Here is a 19,017-nt window from a genome sequence, read left to right as displayed (position 1 = left end):
CACGGATGGTATGTTGCCTACCAGATGCCAGGGTCCATGACGTCTCGGACCGTGTTTTCCGGATTCTTAAGGAGGAAGGGGAACAGTCACAAGTCGTGGTACACATTGGTACCAACGACATAGGTAAGAGAAAGGATGGGGATTTAAAACAGGAATTTAGGGAGCTGGGCTGGAAGCTGACAGCCAAGACAAAACATGTGGTCATCTCTGGTACGTTGCCGGTGCCACGTGATAGCGAATTGAGGAACAGGGAGAGAGTGCAGTTAAACATGTGGTTGCAGGGATGGTGTAGGAGGGAGGGTTTCAGCTACGTGGACAATTGGAACACATTCTAGGGAAGGTGGGACCTGTACAAACAGGACGGGGTGCACCTGAACCAGAGGGGCACCAATATCCTGGGAGGGAAATTTGCTACGGCTCTTCAGGGGGGTTTAAACTAATTTGTCAGGGGGGTGGGAAAAGGTGTTGTAGTCCAGAAGTCAGTATTGAGGGTGGTGAGGTATTGGGAAAGGTATCAAGGTCAAGGGTGGGTACCGGTAGACAGGAAGGTGGGTTGAAGTGTGTCTACTTCAATGCAAGGAGCATCCGGAACAAGGTAGATGAACTTGGGGCGTGGATTGGTACTTGGGACTACGATGTTGTGGCCATTACGGAGACGTGGGTAGAACAAGGACAGGAATGGTTGTTGGGCGTTCCGGGGTATAGATATTTCAGTAAGTGTAGGGAAGCTGGTAAAAGAGGTGGAGGAGTCGCATTGTTAATCAAGGATAGTTTAACGGCTGCGGAAAGGCACTTCGAGGGGGATCTGCACACTGAGGTAATATGGGCTGAAGTTAGAAATAGGAAAGGAGCGGTCACGTTGTTAGGAGTTTACTATAGGCCCCCAAATAATAATAGAAATGTGGAGGAAGAAATTGCTAAGCAGATTATGGATATGTGTGGGGGTCACAGGGTAGTTGTCATGGGGGACTTTAACTTTCCGAATATTGATTGAAACCTTTGTAGGTCGAATAGTTCGGATGGGGCAGTTTTTGTGCAGTGTGTGCAGGAGGGTTTCCTGACACAATATGTGGATAGGCTGACAAGAGGTGGGGCCACATTGGATTTGGTACTGGGAAATGAACCGGGCCAAGTGTTAGATTTGGTTGTGGGAGAGCACTTTGGAGATAGTGACCACAATTCGGTGTCTTTTGTTATTGCAATGGAGAGGGATAGGGCCGTATGGCAGGTCAAGGTTTATAATTGGGGGAGAGGTAATTATGATGTGATTAGGCAAGAACTAGGGGGCATAAGATGGGAACAGAAACTGTCAGGGAAAGGCACTAATGAAAAGTGGAACTTTTTCAAAGAACAAATACTGGGTGTCCTTGATAGGTATGTCCCTGTCAGGCAGGGAGGAAATGGCTGAGTGAGGGAACCATGGTTCACAAAAGAGGTGGAATGTCTTGCAAAAAGGAAGAGGGAGGCTTATATAGGGATGAGGAAACAAGATTCAGATGGCTCGATTGAGGGTTACAAGTTAGTAAGGAATGAGCTGAAAAAGGGGCTTAGGAGAGCTAGGAGGGGGCATGAGAAGTCCTTGGCGGGTCAGATCAAGGAAAACCCCAAGGCTTTTTACTCTTATGTGAGGAATAAAAGAATGACCAGGGTGAGGTTAGGGCCGGTCAAGGACAGTAGTGGGAACTTGTGTATGGAGTCAGTAGAGATAGGAGAGGTGATGAATGAATACTTTTCTTCAGTGTTCACCAAGGAGAGGGGCCATGTTTTTGAGGAAGAGAAGGTGTTACAGGCTAATAGGCTGGAGGAAATAGATGTTCGGAGGGAGGATGTACCAGCAGTTTTGAATAAACTGAAGGTCAATAAGTCCCCTGAGCCTAATGAAATATATCCTAGGATTTTTTGGGAGGCAAGGGATGAGATTGCAGAGCCTTTGGCTTTGATCTTTGGGTCCTCACTGTCCACGGGGATGGTGCTAGAGGACTGGAGAGTAGCGAATGTTGTTTCTCTGTTTAAGAATGGGAATAGAAATGACCCTGGTAATTATAGGCCGGTTAGTCTTACTTCGGTGGTTGGTAAATTGATGGAAAAGGTCCTTAGGGATGGTATTTACGACCATTTAGAAAGATGCGGATTAATCCGGGATAGTCAGCACGGATTCGTGAAGGGCAAGTCGTGCCTCACAAATTTGATAGAATTTTTTGAGGAGGTAACTAAGTGTGTTGATGAAGGTAGGGCAGTTGATGTCATATACATGGATTTTAGTAAGGCGTTTGATAAGGTCCCCCATGGTCGGCGTATGATGAAAGTAAGGAGGTGTGGGATAGAGGGAAAGTTGGCTGATTGGATAGGTAGCTGGCTATTTGACTACGGATCACGAACCCACTCAGGTCATCGACACAGACATCAAGTTTCTACAAACATGCAAGAAAGCAGACAAGATACCGAAAGGACTATTTGATCGAAGACAGAGGGTGGTGGTGGATGGAAAATTTTCGGATTGGAGGCAGGTTGCTAGCGGAGTGCCACAGGGATCAGTGCTTGGTCCTCTGCTATTTGTGATTTTTATTAATGACCTAGAGGAGTGGGCTGAAGGGTGGATCAGTAAATTTGCTGATGACACCAAGATTGGTGGAGTAGTGGATGAGGTGGAGGGCTGTTGTAGACTGTGAAGAGACGTAGATAGGATGCAAAGCTGGGCTGAAAAATGGCAGATGGAGTTTAACCCTGATAAATGTGAGGTGATTCATTTTGGTAGGACAAATTTAAATGTGGATTACAGGGTCAAAGGTAGGGTTCTGAAGAATGTGGAGGAACAGAGAGATCTTGGGGTCCATATCCACAGATCTCTAAAGGTTGCCACTCAAGTGGATAGATCTGTGAAAAAGGCCTATAGTGTGTTAGCTTTTATTAACAGGGGATTGGAGTTTAAGAGCCGTGGGGTTATGCTGCAACTGTACAGGACCTTGGTGAGACCACATTTGGAATATTGTGTGCAGTTCTGGTCACCTCACTATAAGAAGGATGTGGAAGCGCTGGAAAGAGTGCAGAGGAGATTTACCAGGATGCTGCCTGGTTTGGAGGGTAGGTCTTATGAGGAAAGGTTGAGGGAGCTAGGGCTGTTCTCTCTGGAGCGGAGGAGGTTGAGGGGAGACTTAATAGAGGTTTATAAAATGATGAAGGGGATAGATAGAGTGAACGTTCAAAGACTATTTCCTCGGGTGGATGGAGCTATTACAAGGGGGCATAACTATAGGGTTCATGGTGGGAGATATAGGAAGGATATCAGAGGTAGGTTCTTTACTCAGAGAGTGGTTGGGGTGTGGAATGGACTGCCTGCAGTGATAGTGGAGTCAGACACTTTAGGAACATTTAAGCGGTTATTGGATAGGCACATGGAGCACACCAGGATGATAGGGAGTGGGATAGCTTGATCTTGGTTTCAGATAAAGCTCGGCACAACATCGTGGGCTGAAGGGTCTGTTCTGTGCTGTACTGTTCTATGTTCTATACAAGGCATACAAGATGATCAGAGGATTAGATAGGGTGGATAGTGAGAGCCTTTTTCCTCGGATGGTGATGGCTAGCATGAGGGGTCATAGCTTTAAATTGAGGGGTGAGAGATATAGGACAGATGTTAGAGGTAGGTTCTTTACTCAGAGAGTAGTAAGGGCGTGGAATGCCCTGCCTGCAGCAGTAGTGGACTCGTCAACATTAAGAGCATTCAAATGGTTATTGGATAAACATATGGATGATATTGGAATAGTGTAGGTTAGAGGGCCTTTGGATTGGTTCCATGGTCAGCGCAACATCGAGGGCCGAAGGGCCTGTACTGTGCTGTAGTGTTCTATGTTCTATGTTCTATTATCAGCCATGATTGTAATGAATGGTGGAGCAGGCTCGAAGGGCCATATGGCCTCCTCCTGCTCCTTTCTTCTATGTTTCTTTGCTCCTTCTGTCTGCAACAAACAGGGCCCCGTGTATTAATATTCGTAGCTTCTGATACATGCAAATACACTGAGCTGCAAGCCTGACTGATAATCCTAAATTGCTTAAATCAGCATAATTCGTAGCACACTCAGGATTATTTAGCAAATGTTGCCCAATCGCGGAATCACATCTAATGTTGGACATTGTGGGCGGCACGGTAGCACAGTGGTTAGCACAGCTGCTTCACAGCTCCAGGGACCTGAGTTCGATTCCCGGCTTGGGTCACTGTCTGTGTGGAGTTTGCACATTCTCCTCGTGTCTGCGTGGGTTTCCTCCAGGTACTCTGATTTCCTCCCACAGTAAGAAGTTTAACAACACCAGGTTAAAGTCCAACAGGTTTATTTGGTAGCAAAAGCCACACAAGCTTTCGGAGCTCTAAGCCCCTTCTTCAGGTGAGTGGGAATTCTGTTCACAAGTGTATAAACTGTTCACTACCTCTAACATCTGTCCTATATCTCTCACCCCTCAATTTAAAGCTATGACCCCTCGTGCTAGCCATCACCATCCGAGGAAAAAGGCTCTCACTATCCACCCTATCTAATCCTCTGATCACACATTCCTCCCACAGTCCAAAGATGTGCAGGTTAGGTGGATTGGCCATGCTAAAATTGCCCCTTGGTGTTCTGAGATGCGTAGGTTAGAGGGATTAGTGGGTAAAATATATGTAGGGATATGGGGGTAGGGCCTGGGTGGGATTGTGGTCGGTGCAGACTCGATGGGCCGAATGGCCTCTTTCTGTACTGTAGGGTTCCTATGATTCTATGATTGTGCTTTGAGTGTTGCAGGCACAGGCTAATTGAGTATGGTCCATTGCGAACAGCAAAGAGGACATGCTGTTTGATATGACCTGCCAATCTTTGGGACATACAGCCTAATACCTAATAGCACATTGGCACTGAAATTACTCACATTACTCACTTGTGTGACAGACAGAGTGACTTTTTGGCTTGATGACAATGTCCTGTTAGTGTTTCCCCTGTTGTTCAAATGTTTGAAATTCCACATCTTTCCAAGGTAATCCAATCTAGATTGGGCACATTTCAGTGTAGAAAGAGATCGCTCTCAGCCTGTTCACAAACTTGCACAGTGTGAAATGATCTGAGCAGAGTAACCAGTATCCCAGGGTGCCTTTGATATGTGCTATTTCAGCATCAAGCTTGCATGGTGAGCAAATTGCTCATCTATTCACATTGCGTCCTATTTACAAGATCACTGATAAGGCTAATCTAATGGCTTCTGGCAGTTAAGAACCCCGTAAGTAGTTTAACAACACCAGGTTAAAGTCCAACAGGTTTATTTGGTAGCAAAAGCCACACAAGCTTTCGGAGCTCCAAGCCCCTTCTTCAGGTGAGTCAGGTGAGTTAAGAACCCCAACACTGACATGTATAGTGAAGGTGGGTTTACGGTAGACTGTGTTAGAGATCTCTCAACTAGTAAGGAGAGGGAGTTCTTTTGACTGCTCTATTTCAAAGCTGAACTTGAGTGCAGGATGGCGCCCCTTCAAACATGCAAGGAAATTATTACACGCAGCAGCTGATTAAACATAGCAAATATAACACCCACGCATCAGAAATATGCCGAATTCCTCATGGAACCCAACAAAGATCTGGGCCGAGAGGGGATCCCATAGCAACACCATCTATTTGGGGGATACACGATGTTGTTAAAATTGAAATCAGCTGGGTGAGTTGCCGGGTTCATTAGCGCAATGAATGTGGGTGGGTCTAGATCACCGTGATATCATGAGTATCTATGGCTTCCTTAGGTGGCCATGATGCAGGCGTTGGACCGGGGTGGGCACAGTAAGGAGTCCCACAACACCAGGTTAAAGTCCAACAGGTTTATTTGGCAGCACAAGCTTTCGGAGTCTCAGGCTCCTTCTTCAGGCTCCTTCTTCAGGCTCCTTCCTCACCTGAAGAAGGAGCCTGAGACTCCGAAAGCTTGTGCTGCCAAATAAACCTGTTGGACTTTAACCTGGTGTCGTGAGACTTCTTACTTCCTGAGGTGGAACATTGGTGAATAGACTAGCAATGTCAAATCAGCACAAGGGCCTGGTATTGTTTCGGATAGGCTACTTCTGTATGGTCTTTGCAAATGTGAAGGAATCCTTCACTGTGTATCCTGAAAACCCATTCAGGAATGATTGTTACAATTCACCCATTTGGCTAATTCATGTTGTGCAGAATTGGTCATCGATAAGATATGGCGTTAAGGGACTGTGTGTGTCTTGGGCAGTCCATATATATACAGATAGCAAACTGTGAGGATGAACCCTATCTTACTTGATTTGATTTATTATTGTCACATGTATTAACATACAGTGAACAGTATTGTTTCTTGCGCACTATACAGACAAAACATACCGTTCATAGAGAAGGAAAGGAGAGAGTGCAGAATGTAGTGTTACAGTCATAGCTAGGGTGTAGAGGAAGATCAACTTAATGCAAGGTAAGTTCATTCAAAAGTCTGACAGCAGCAGGGAAGAAGCTGTTCTTGAGTCGGTTGGTACGTGACCTCAGACTTTTGTATCTTTTTCCCGAAGGAAGAAGGTGGAAGAGAGAATGTCTGGGGTGCGTGGGGTCCTTAAATTAGCTGGCTGCTTTGCTGAGGCAGCGGGAAGTGTAGACAGAATCAATGGACGGGAGGCTGGTTTGCGTGATGGATTGGGCTACATTCACGACCTTTTGTAGTTCCTTGCGGTCTTGGGCAGAGCAGGAGCCATACCAAGCTGTGATACAACCAGAGAGAATGCTTTCTATGGTGCATCTGTAAAAGTTGGTGAGAGTCGTAGCTGACAGGCCAATTAGGTATTACTTAACAACTCATCATTCTTTCACAATCCAGCAAGAGTTTTCTTTTCAGCTTACCATCAAGCAAGGCTGTCCTGTCATGTTTAAAGGCAGATCCATTGGATAAAAATTTGGACTGTGATGCGCTATCAATAAGGCGAAAGACTACCGATATGCCAATATAAGTGTAGGCTTTTATTCACAACAGAATCAGGAGCAGATCCCAACAATTAACCGACCTGGACTGAACAAGGGGGAGGAGACAGCCACCTTTATACTAGGTGCTGAGGGGAGGAACCAAACTGGAAGGGGATGTGTCCAGGTATGACAAACACACACAACGGTGGTCCATATAGGACAAAGGCACAACTGAGGTCCACCACAGACTGGCCATTGAGAGTGGCATGCATTCTGTTGATATTGTTATGTTTGCTCAGGCTGACTATTCCTGTCCCTCTGTCAGGTTTATTGATGTAAGACGTTTGTGTGGCATACGAAAATCAGACAGCTCTTTCGGAATCCCACAATAGCTTTTCTTAAGGGATGTCGGTGTCTTTGGCTGGGCTAGCATTTCTTTCCCATCTCTAATTGCCCTTGAACCGAGTGATTCGCTAGGCCATTTCAGAGGGCATTTAAGAGTCAAATACATTGCTGAGAGTCTGGAGTCATAGGTAGGCCAGACCAGGTAAGGACTAGCTGGGTTTTTGCGACAATCAACAATGGTTTCATAGTCATCATTCAACTTTTTAATTCCAGGTTTTTATTGAATTCAAATTCTATTATCTGCTGTGGTGGGATTTGAACCCAGGTCCCCAGAACATTACCTTGGGTCTCTGGATTTGCTAGTCCAGTGACAATACCACTCTGGCACTGACCTTGCATAATATGCATGTGCTTCATCAGCTAGGCGTGCTTTTAAAGATTCAGCATCTTCAGTGGACTCTGGTGTGTGGTGGGATAGTTGGGAGTGGAGGAGTTTGAATACCTCTTCCTGTTTTGATTTGAGATTAAGGCACACCAAAATTAAGAGAATATGCAAGAGCAAACTCCTCACTTACTGAGAGAACATGATCAGAAAGATTTGTTACCTGTCTTGTGGCATTGTTAATTTGGACAACAGGTGAATTTTTACAGATGCACCATAGAAAGCCATCAAGTCTGCACCGACCACAATCCTACCCAGGCCTTATCCCCATAACTCTATTTATTTACTCTACTAACCCCCTGACCATGGCAAATCCACCTAACCCCCAAATCTTTGGACTATGGGAGGAAACCGGAGCACCCGGAGGAAATCCACGCAGACATGGGGAGAAGGTGCAGACTCGGCACAGACAGTGACTCGAGGCTGGGAATCGAACCAGGGTCCCTGGCGCTGTGAGGCAGCAGTGCTAACCGCTGCGCCATTAATCACAGCGGGCCCTGGTCGGAAAGGAAGGATTGATCCAGGGACTGACTGGACTTCAACCCTGATGTCCCCCCACAGTTAAACACCCAGCCAAGCTCACTCATGACGCCACTAGAGTGAGGTGGAAGAGGGATTCAGTATCTGGGCGAACACCCACTCTTTGTGAATCAGCAACTTGAGGAGGGGATAAAAAAAACACTCCACAAAAATGTGTGAGGCCAAAGAAACAAGAATCAAGCACGACAACAAAATATCATTGCTATATGGAGGAAATATAACACTTGCTTTCTCTGGACTCCCTTTTGTCAGGTGATCTGTTTCAGGTCACTGAAAGAGAAATTAAGATACACCCCTTCTTACTGGCTGAGCAGGAATTGTGCTGAAAATTGGCAATACTCCTGAATATCTTTATTATTATTACTCCTTGGAAAGAGGAAAGCTGCATAATTACAGTTTGTAAATACGAAGAAGTCACCGACTGCTTCCTCCACCTTTCACTGTAACCGGCAATGATCAGCGTGACAGATTACGAAAAAATTATTCAACATTGCTTTGCACGGAATGTTGTTCAACTCCGTCTCATAATGTCCAGCACTCTGTTTTAGGAGGGATTCAAAACTTTTGCATACTATCTGTGTATTACATCTGCTATCTGCCTACGTTTCTGAAGTACAAAACTAATGGGCACAGGATCATACCAGATACAAAGATCATTTAAAATGTCCAACATAACCAACCGCTGGCCTCTACGTATTTTTATGCTCATCTGAAACTTTGCTGCCAATGTCCTCGCTCACTCCTGATCAGCCGTCAATCCGGGTTCACCGACCTACACCAACTCAATTTTAAAATTCTCATCCTTATGTTTGAATGACTCCACGGCCCCTGCCTCTGAAATCTTCACGATGTGGAGATGCCGGCGTTGGACTGGGGTAAAAACAGTAAGTAGTCTCACAACACCAGGTCAAAGTCCACCAGGTTTATTTGGTAGCAAAAGCCACCAAATGTACATGATGTGCTACCAAATAAACCTGTTGGACTTTAACCTGGTGTTGTGAGACTACTTACTCTGAAATCTTCTCCAGCCTCACCGTCTTCCGAGATCTGTGCAATCTTCCAATTCTGTATCATTGTCCATTCCCAGTTTTTAATGCACCGTCATTGCCAGCTGTGCCTTCAGTTGCCAAGGCCAAGGATCTGGAATTTTCTCCTTCAACCTCTCTGCCTCACTATCTCAAGCACGACACTCTGCCTTTTGAACCAAGCTTCAGAGCACCTGTCCTAATAACTCCTTCGAAGGCTGGGTGTCAAATTTTGTTTGGTAACTTTCCAATGTAGCACCTGGGGGCACTGGGTGGGATTTTATGGCCCCGGTCATCCCAAAACAGCAAAAGCCCGCTCCGGTTCCTGCGGCAGGTGGGGTGGTAAAATTATGGCCAGCGACTCGGATATAAACAAGTAGAAGTTGTTGTCGTTGGGAGAGAATGAGGTCCCAGCAGAGACAGCGATGGGGTCACTGCCTCCAGGGTGGTGGCTGTGTCTGCTGGAAGGTAAGGTCACACACGCATGAAGCAGGAGCTGAGGGAGGTGGGGTGAGCAGGTGTACCCAGGTCTTGGTTACCTGGTGCCAGCTGATTGATTTTGATGGGAGCTGGAATTCCCAATTGGAAGAAAATGGCCACCTGATAGCCTTACACTATTCCAAGAGTTTAAAGATGTGTTACGGAGAAAGCAGGGAGATAATTTGAAGGCTAGAGCATTGCCAGGGTAACGTGAATGGAAGTTGCTGAAAGAGTTAATGCTGTATTGTGAAATAAAGTGGATAAGGAAGAAATTCACTGGCTATTCAAGTTTGTTCAGAGAAGTGTAGACGTGTTTGGCATTTGGAACAGGTTTCCTCCTGCAGGGCTGGTGGAAGCAGGAAATATTTCTTTATGCAAATTAGAAAGATATTTTCATTCAGGAAATAAAGCTTTGAGGTACGATACATGCGGTACGACATATTGTAAATATTGAATGTCTGAATAAGAACAAAGAACAAAGAAAATTACAGAACAGGAACAGGCCCTTCGGCCCTCCAAGCCTGCACCGACCATGCTGCCCGTCTGAACTAAAACCCCCTACCCTTCCGGGGCCCATATCCCTCTATTCCCATCCTAGTCATGTATTTGTCAAGATGCCCCTTAAAACTCCCTATCATATCTGCTTGCACTACTGATGCGCGTTATCACACACGAGGCTTGGGAAGCTCAGGAAATAAAGGCTTTTATTTGGTGTAACAATGCAGCTACTAATTATATACACGATCCCAGACTGAGGGGTCCCAGACAGAGCAGAGACCTTTATACCTCTCCCAGGAGGCGGAGCCCGACTGGGATGTACCACAATAACTATAATACAAGGTGTAACAGCCCAACCCTAACCCCAACATCAACAAGTAGAACAACCCATCCCTAACCCCAACAGCAACATATATACATACTTGTAGTACTGGCCAGACCCTGGCTCAGTACTATCTAGTGGGAACCAACGATGGTTCACCACAACTACCTCCCCTGGCAGCGAGTTCCAGCCATCCACCACCCTCTGTGTAAAAAACTTGCCTCATACATCTCATGACATTTGACTTATAATTCCTAAAGACCTTCACCATTGGCATGTTTTCTTCATATCTAAATCTGTTATTAACTATGATTGATATTAAGCCAGCATCCCAGTTTACATTTCTTTCAATCATAGTTCCACTGACTGCACTCAAATTCAATTAATCTTCTATATTTGAGTTGGCTACCCTCATTGCAGGATGTGGTAGGCAAGAGGCAGAGCTTGGCAAACTTACACCGATCAAGGGTGGATAGGGAGAAACTGCTCCAGCTTGTAAAAGGATCAAGAATGGGAGGGCCCAGATTTAAAGTGAATTGCAAAAGAAGCAACTGGGATGTGAGAAAAATCTTTCCGAGTGGTTTGGGTCTGGAATGCACTGCCTGGAAGTGTGGTGGAGGTTGGGTCATTAGATGATTACTTGAATGGAATCAATGCGCAGGGGTAAGGGGAAAAGGCAGGGGAATGGCACTAAGTCATGATGTTCGTTTGGAGAGCCAGCCCAGACACAATGGGCCAAATGGCCTCCTTCTACACCGTCACTTCTGTGATTCTGTGTGAAAGGCTCAAAAGCTCCCCATCTCTGGTGTCTGTGACATACCCTCAACACCGCATGGAAAGGCAAAGTCACTAATATACCATTCTCTTCTTAGGCAAACATATCATGCATGCAAGCACTAATCAAGCAAAGCTTTGATGGCTCGGGATTGTTCACCGGCTCTAAGATGGCCGCATCCTCAAACAATATGCAACACGGGGAGCTCGCCTACATCAGGAGACCAACTGGGTGCTCAAAACTCTGATTCAAGGACGCTGTCAAAAGGCACAGGAAATCCCTCAATATCAATCATCATTGAATCATAGAATCCTTACAGTGCAAAAGGAAGCCATTCGGCCCATCGAGTCTGCGCCAACAACAATCCCACCCAAGCCCTATCCTTGTAACCCCACATATTTACTCTGCTAATCCCCCTGACCTTAAGGGTCAACTTAGCATGGCCAATCCACCTAACGTTTTGGACTGTGGGAAGAAACCAGAGCACCCGGAGGAAACCCACACAAACGTGGGGAGAACGTGCAAACTCCACACAGACAGTGACCTGAGTTCGGAATTGAACCCGGGTCCCTGGCGTGTGGGGCGTAGTGCTAACCACTGTGCCACTGTCCAACCAGATTTAGCTTAAAGGCACTGGCACTGGTTCTGGGGAAGGTGGGCCCTGGACAAACTGGATGGGCTGCACCCAAGCACAGTTGGGACCAATGTCCTTGAGGGGGCTTTTGCTATCTCTGTTGGGGAGTATTTAAACTAGTGTGGCAGGGTGGATGAGATTCCAGGAGTAGGATCAGATAGGTCAGATTCAGATGAGGAAAATAGAAGTAGAACGCTAGCTATTGATGTAGAAGATGTAGTGATAGACTTGGAATTACAGGAGAAGTAAATTTAAAAAGTGTCCAGCAAGGGGAATTGACAGAGTCAAACTGTTTATACTTCAATGCAAGGAGTATTACAAACAAGGTAGATAGGTTAGGGGCACAGGTGGACACGTGGCAGCAGGATATCATTGGTATAACGGAAACCTGGCTAAAGGAGAGGCAAAATTGGCAGCTCAATATCCCTGGTTATAGAGTCCTCAGACAAGATAGAGTGGGAGATACAAAAGGAGGGGGAAATAGCACTAATGGCTAAAGAATCAATTCCAGTTGTGAGACGGGATGACGCACTGAACTGGTCAACAACCAAGGCTTTATGGGTTGGGCTTAGAAATAAAAAAGGGGCAGTCACACTACTTGGAGTTTACTACAGACCCCCGCAAATACTGAAAGGGTGGTAGAAGAACAAATAGGTCGGCAAATTTCTTCCTATAGAAACAAGAGGGCAATGATAGTTGGAGACTTTAACTATCCTAATATCAACTGGGATTCAAGCAAGATAAGGGGCACTGAGGGAGAAAAACTCCAGCAGTGTGTCCAGAAACTCTTCAACCAATTAATGACAAACCAACATAAGGAGATTCAATTCTAGACCTAGTCTTGGGGAATGAAGAAGGGCAAGTGGATGAAGTGATAGTTGGCGACGAGGTCGGGAATAGTGATCACAATTCAGTTAGAGTCGTATTACCATGGGAAAAGACAGAGATAAAGCAGGAATAAAAGTTTTGAACTGGGGAATGAGAAGAGACTTGACTGGACAGCATCGCTAGAGGATAAATTAGTGGAAAACCAATGGGAAGCACCAAAAAGCAACATCCTGAATGTACAAAGTAGATGGATACGTCCGTGACACCTGGAAGCTGACCAGGGCCCTCAAGGTCCAGGCCTCCCAGAGGATAATCGCCAAGGGCATCAAAGGCCATGGGGCGCGGGAGGCAGCTGGCCACCTTCACCTCTGATATACACCCTGGGGAGACATCGAGACAGAGCAGTAGACCATGTAAAGTTAACAAGTTGTAGCGGCACTGAGATTACACGGGTGAAGGAGAACACTAGTTAGATAGAATATTTAGCCACTTTAAAGTTCACAAGTTTTTATACGATCATTTATTTTGAAGGCACTTTTATTGGCACCAATGAATGTTATTTCACCCCACACCTGTGATTAGCTTGTCTCTGATTGGCTTCTAACAGGAATGTACTTACCTCGCCGGTCGCCGGAGGGAACCTGCTGTTGATGTCAGTGGGGGAAGCCCCTCAACTCACTGCTACTGAGAAAATCAAGGCGCTCAAATAATTCACTGGCTACAGTGAGTGGCTACAGTGCATTGGCAGCGACTTACAGCATCTGCCATGGCATCCCCAGAACCCACGAGAGGTTCCCTCGGGGCGGGGAATGGAACCCATGTGCGGCAACACAGGCCCCCATTGGCCAAAGCACATGGTGATCAGGACCTCTGAGTTTAGTTACCTATGTAAATCGCTTAGTTCCTCATTTTCAATGACCTATACTGCTATTCGTCATTTAACTTGTTAAAATTATGAGAGGTATAGAACAAAGAGAACAAAGAACAAAGAAAATTACAGCACAGCAACAGGCTCCATGCTGCCCGACTGAACTAAAGCCCCCTACCCTTCCAGGGACCACATCCCTCCATTCCCATCCTATTCATATATTTGTCAAGACGCCTCTTAAAACTCACTATCGTATCTGCAGCCACTATTGTATAGACAGGGTGAACAGTTGGAAGCTTTTTCCCAGGGCGGAAATGACAATGACAAGGGGGCACAAGTTCAAGATAAGGGGGGAAGGTTCAGTGGAGATGTGCGGGGGGAGTTTTCTTACACAGGGGATGGTGGGGGCCTGGGGTGCACGGCCAAGTGAGGTGGTTGGGGCAGTTACGTTAGTGACATTTAAGACTTATCTTGATAAACATATGAACAAACAGGGAATAGAGGGATATAAGCGGTTGGTTAGATAGGTAAACGTGATCAGCGCAGGCTTGGAGGGCCAAAGGGTCTGTTCCTGTGCTGTACTGTTCTTTGGTCTTTGTTGTTTGTTGTTTGCACCCATTCCCATTTTACCAAGAAAAAAAAATCAGCGCGATCGGAATCCCGCCCAAAATGGGTGAAACATCAACTTGCAATTTTTTTGCATTCATCACAATGTAATTAGTGAGCTTCACTCCCAATCATCCCAGCTCACCTGACTTAACCACCTCGTTCACTGCAACTGGAATCTGTGAGGAAAACACCTCAAGTATAAAAGTTGGATCCAGGCGCATGAGCAGTGAGGGTGAGCGAGGAGGGAAGTCTCTGCGTTCAAACTGCTCCGTGCTGCAGCTTCAACTGACCTACTGCCCTCCGGCGGCACAGTGGTTAGCACTGCTGCCTCACAGCCCCAGGGACCCGGGTTCGATTCCCAACTCGGGTCACTGTCTGTGCGGAGTCTGCACATTCTCCCCATGTCTGCGTGGGCTTCCTCTGGGTGCTCCAGTTTCCTCCCACAGTCAGAAAGATGTGCTGGTTAGGCGTATTGGCCATGCTTAAATTCTGCCTCAGTGTACCCGAACAGGTGCCGGATTGCGATGGCTAGGGGATTTTCACAGTAACTTCATTGCAGTGTGAATGTAAGCCTACTTATGACACAAATTAACTCTATCTCGGCACCCCATATGGAGCAAGATCACCCAGTGGACATCCTTTGGATCAAGGGATGGGAAGTACAGGGAGTCACTAACAAGTTTCTTGTGAAATGAACCTTTGAACTATCATGGCAAGAAAGGTTCTTGTTAAACAGATTCAAGTGAGGCCTGAGGCCCTGTGCAAGCAACCCACATTGCTGGGGCCTCAGTGCAAACCCCTCTTTTCTTTACTCCACCCTTTTGTATTAGATTGGCAGAGGATTCCACAGATTCACAACCCTTTGTGTGAAGAAGTTCCTCCTCAACTCAGTCCTAAATCTGCTTCCCCTTATTTTGAGGCAATGCCCCCATAGTTCCAGTTTCACCCGCCAGTGGAAACAACTTCCTTGCTTCTACCTTATCTATTCCTTTCATAATCTTATATGTTTCTATAAGATCTCCCCTCATTCTTCTGAATTCCAATGAGTATAGCCCCAGTCTACTCAGTCTCTCCTCATAAGCCAACCCTCTCAACTCCGGAATCAACCGAGTGAATCTCCTCTGCACCCCCTCCAGTGCCGGTATATCCTTTCTCAAGTAAGGAGACCAAAACTGTACACAGTACTCCAGGTGTGGCCTCACCTTACGCACTGTAATAGCCAGTGATATAGTTATTAGTGAGGTAGAAAAGAACGACACTCTATCCGTTTAACTGTGTTGCTGCTTGCAGTGGCACATCAGATAAATAATTGGCCCATAAAACAATTTAGTTGCACGTATTTACTTCAGCAATTCATTATCATCGGTGACATTATCAAATAAAGCGCAGGATAGAATTCTCAATAATCTATCAGCAGTGGGAGCAGCAACTGCTGTCAACGGGGCGCCAGAGTAATGATGATGATTGTACACTCACCAGTGCTGACCGCAGGTTGCAAGTCAGCACCTGGGCTTTCAAACACTGTTTTATCATGCGGGGTGTAAATCACTGGCCGTGTGGCACTTGTGGGGAATCAGACGCATGTGACTGGGCTCCAGATGAATTTAAGTCTTTTGCTAGCTGAAGCAGATGGTAGGCGGAAGGGTGGATCGGGAGAGGTAGAGAGTTGCTTCGTTTTGAGGTCCGAGGAAATGCTAAAAATATCCAAGTTGACAAGTGAATACTTCATATTCAAGACTTTCATTCCTAAAGTGTGGTTCAGACCATGAACACCGCTTTCCAGAATCAGATCAAAATAAATGAAACCAAAAGAGAAAACGCTGGAAAATCTCGGCAGGTCTGGCAGCATCTGGAAGGAGAGAAAAGTGCTGACGTTTCGAATCCAAACGACCTTTTGTCAAAGCTTTGAATTTGGCCATTTGTTGGCCCATTCCTAATTGCCCTTGAATTGAGTGGCTTGCTAGGCCATTGCAGTTGGCAGTTAACTGTCAACTATGAATCTGGAGTCACATGTAGGCCAGGTCAGGTAAAGATGGCAAGTTTCCTTACCTAAAGGGTATTGGTGAACCAGGAAGGTTTTTTACTAAATTTGATTTTTACACCAAATTTATTGATTGTAAATCCCATCAGCTGCTTGTGGGTGGGATTTGAACCTATGTTTCTCAGAGAATTAACTTCTGGATTACTGATCCAGTGACATTACCACTACACCACCATCAAAGCTGTATCTGAAGACCTCTTAAACTGATTTGTTCGAATAAATGGAGCATCATTTCTTTAGTTCCAAAAGCCTTTCACTCCAACATCACCTTAATGAATCTCTTTTGCATGTCTTCATGATGTTAACGCCTCCAAGTTGTCCAATCTTGACACAATATTCGAACTGTGACCTCCGTAAAGGTTTAGCATTCTTTGTTTTTTCTGCTCTGGACACCTATTTATAAATCTAAGATGACATTTTTGACAGTTTTATTTGTGTTCTCTCTCTCTCCCTTTTTCTTCATCGCAAAATCACTTCACATTTCTCCGCACAACATTTCATCTGATGTTTCTCTGCCCGATATCCAGTGCCCTTCGGAAGTCTTTTTCACGGTTAACCGTGTTCCTTTATTGTGGTCCATCCAGGCAAAATTACTCTCCCCTCAGTATTGGACTTAAAGAGCTGGAGTGGCGATATAAGAGAAAGTAAAACTTGAGGAGGAATTTAAATTCTGAATTGCCTGCAGGGAAACTGATCAGATCAAATCAGATTTGAACAGAAAGTGGAGTCACTCAGTGTGTAAAACAGAAAGCCAATACTGTCTAATCCTCACCCTTAGACAAAATCACACCCTGTGTTTTAATAGCCAAAGATGCTTTTAATCAGAAAGGATAGCTTAACTTGTTTAATTTAACAAATGTAAATCCACGAAGCCAAGAGACAGCCTCTCATTTACTTAGTACCGTGGCGCAGTGGTTAGCACTGCTGCCTCACAGGGCTCGGTTCAATTCCAGCCTCGGGTCACTGTCTGTGTGGAGTTTGCACCTTCTCCCCGTGTCTGCACGGGTTTCCTCTGGGTGCTCCCGTTTCCTCCCACAGTCCAAAGATGTGCGGGTTAGGTTGATTGGCCAAGCTAAATTGACCCTAGAATCAGGGGATTAGCAGGGTAAATGTGTGGGTTGTGGGAATAGGGCCTGATAAATGCATCGGGTTACAGTGACAGGGCCTGGGTGGGATGGTGGTCGGTGCGGACTTGATGGGCCGAATGGCCACCTTCTGCATTGTAGGGATTCTATACGGTGATCAGCCCATCACTTAGTCAGTAGAGGGGACAATCCTCATTAATATTGGGACTAGCTTAAGTGTAAAAACTGGGCGGCATGGACAAGTTGGGCCGATGGGCCTGTTTCTATGCTGTAAACCACTATGACTCTAAGATGCAGAATTATTTGTGTCTCTCCACAAGAGCATAAGGGGTTTGCGCTTTTGGATAAGATCAAGTGTTGGATCAAGCCCAAGATGGAGTGCAATGCCTTAATTTGTCAGTTTGGATCTTGTTTCTCTCTCTTGTGGGGACCAGGAATTGGATTCGATTAGAATTCGAATTTGATTTTTGAAGAAAGCAAGGAACAGGATTTGGGTTTGCCGGGCTTTGTAACTTTAAGGACTCTAAAATCGGCCCCGCAGGTGGAGGAGGTGGTTAAGAAGGCGTATGGTGTGCTGGCCTTTATCAGTCGAGGGATTGAGTTTAGGAGTCCGGGGAAGGCCAAGAAAGCAAATGGGATGTTGGCCTATATCGCAAGGGGGATAGAATATAAAAGCAGAGATGTCTTGCTGCATCTATACAGGGCATTAGTGAGGCCGCAGCTGCAATACTGTGTGCAGTATTGGTCCCCTTATTTGCGGAAGGATATATTGGCCTTGGAGGAGTGCAGAGAAGGTTCACCAGGTTGATACCAGAGATGAGGGGTGTTGATTATGAGGAGAGACTGTGCAGATTGGGTTTGTACTCGTTGGAATTTAGAAGGCTGAGCGACCTATAAGGTAATGAAGGGGCTGGATAGGGTAGAGGTGGAGAGATTCTTTCCACTTAGAAAGGAAACTAGAACTAGAGGGCACAGCCTCAAAATAAAGGGGGGTCAGTTTAGGACAGAGTTGAGGAGGAACTTCTTCTCTCAGAGGGTGGTGAATCTCTGGAATTCTCTGCCCACTGAAGTGGTGGAGCCTACCTTGTTGAATATGTTTAAATCACGGATAGATGGATTCCTGATCGGTAAGGGAATTAGGGGTTATAGGGATCAAGCGGGTAAGTGGAACTGATCCACTTCAGATCAGCCATGATCTTATTGAGTGGCGGGGCAGGCTCGAGGGGCTAGATGGCCTACTCCTGCTCCTATTTCTTATGTTCTTATGATAATGATGCAGCTAAAAAGACCCTCGTCAGACCCCACTTGGAGTACTGTGCTCAGTTCTGGTCGCCTCATTACAGGAAGGATGTGGAAAAGATTGAAAGGGTGCAGAGGAGATTTACAAGGATGTTGCCAGGATTGAATGGCATGCCTTATGAGGATAGGCTGAGGGAGCTCGGAAATTTCTCCGTGGAGAGACGTGGGATGAGAGGAGACCTAATGGAGGTATATAAGATGTTGAGGGGCATAGATCGGTGGACTCTCAGAGGCTTTTTCCCAGGGTGGAAATGGCTGCTACGAGAGGACACAGGTTTAATGTGCTGGGGGGTAGGTACAGGGGAAATGTTA

Source organism: Mustelus asterias, chromosome 25 (assembly GCF_964213995.1).
Source record: "Mustelus asterias chromosome 25, sMusAst1.hap1.1, whole genome shotgun sequence".
NCBI classification, from domain to species: Eukaryota; Metazoa; Chordata; class Chondrichthyes; order Carcharhiniformes; family Triakidae; genus Mustelus; species Mustelus asterias.
The sequence above is the reverse complement of the archived record's forward strand: the minus strand, read 5'-3'. Positions refer to the sequence as shown.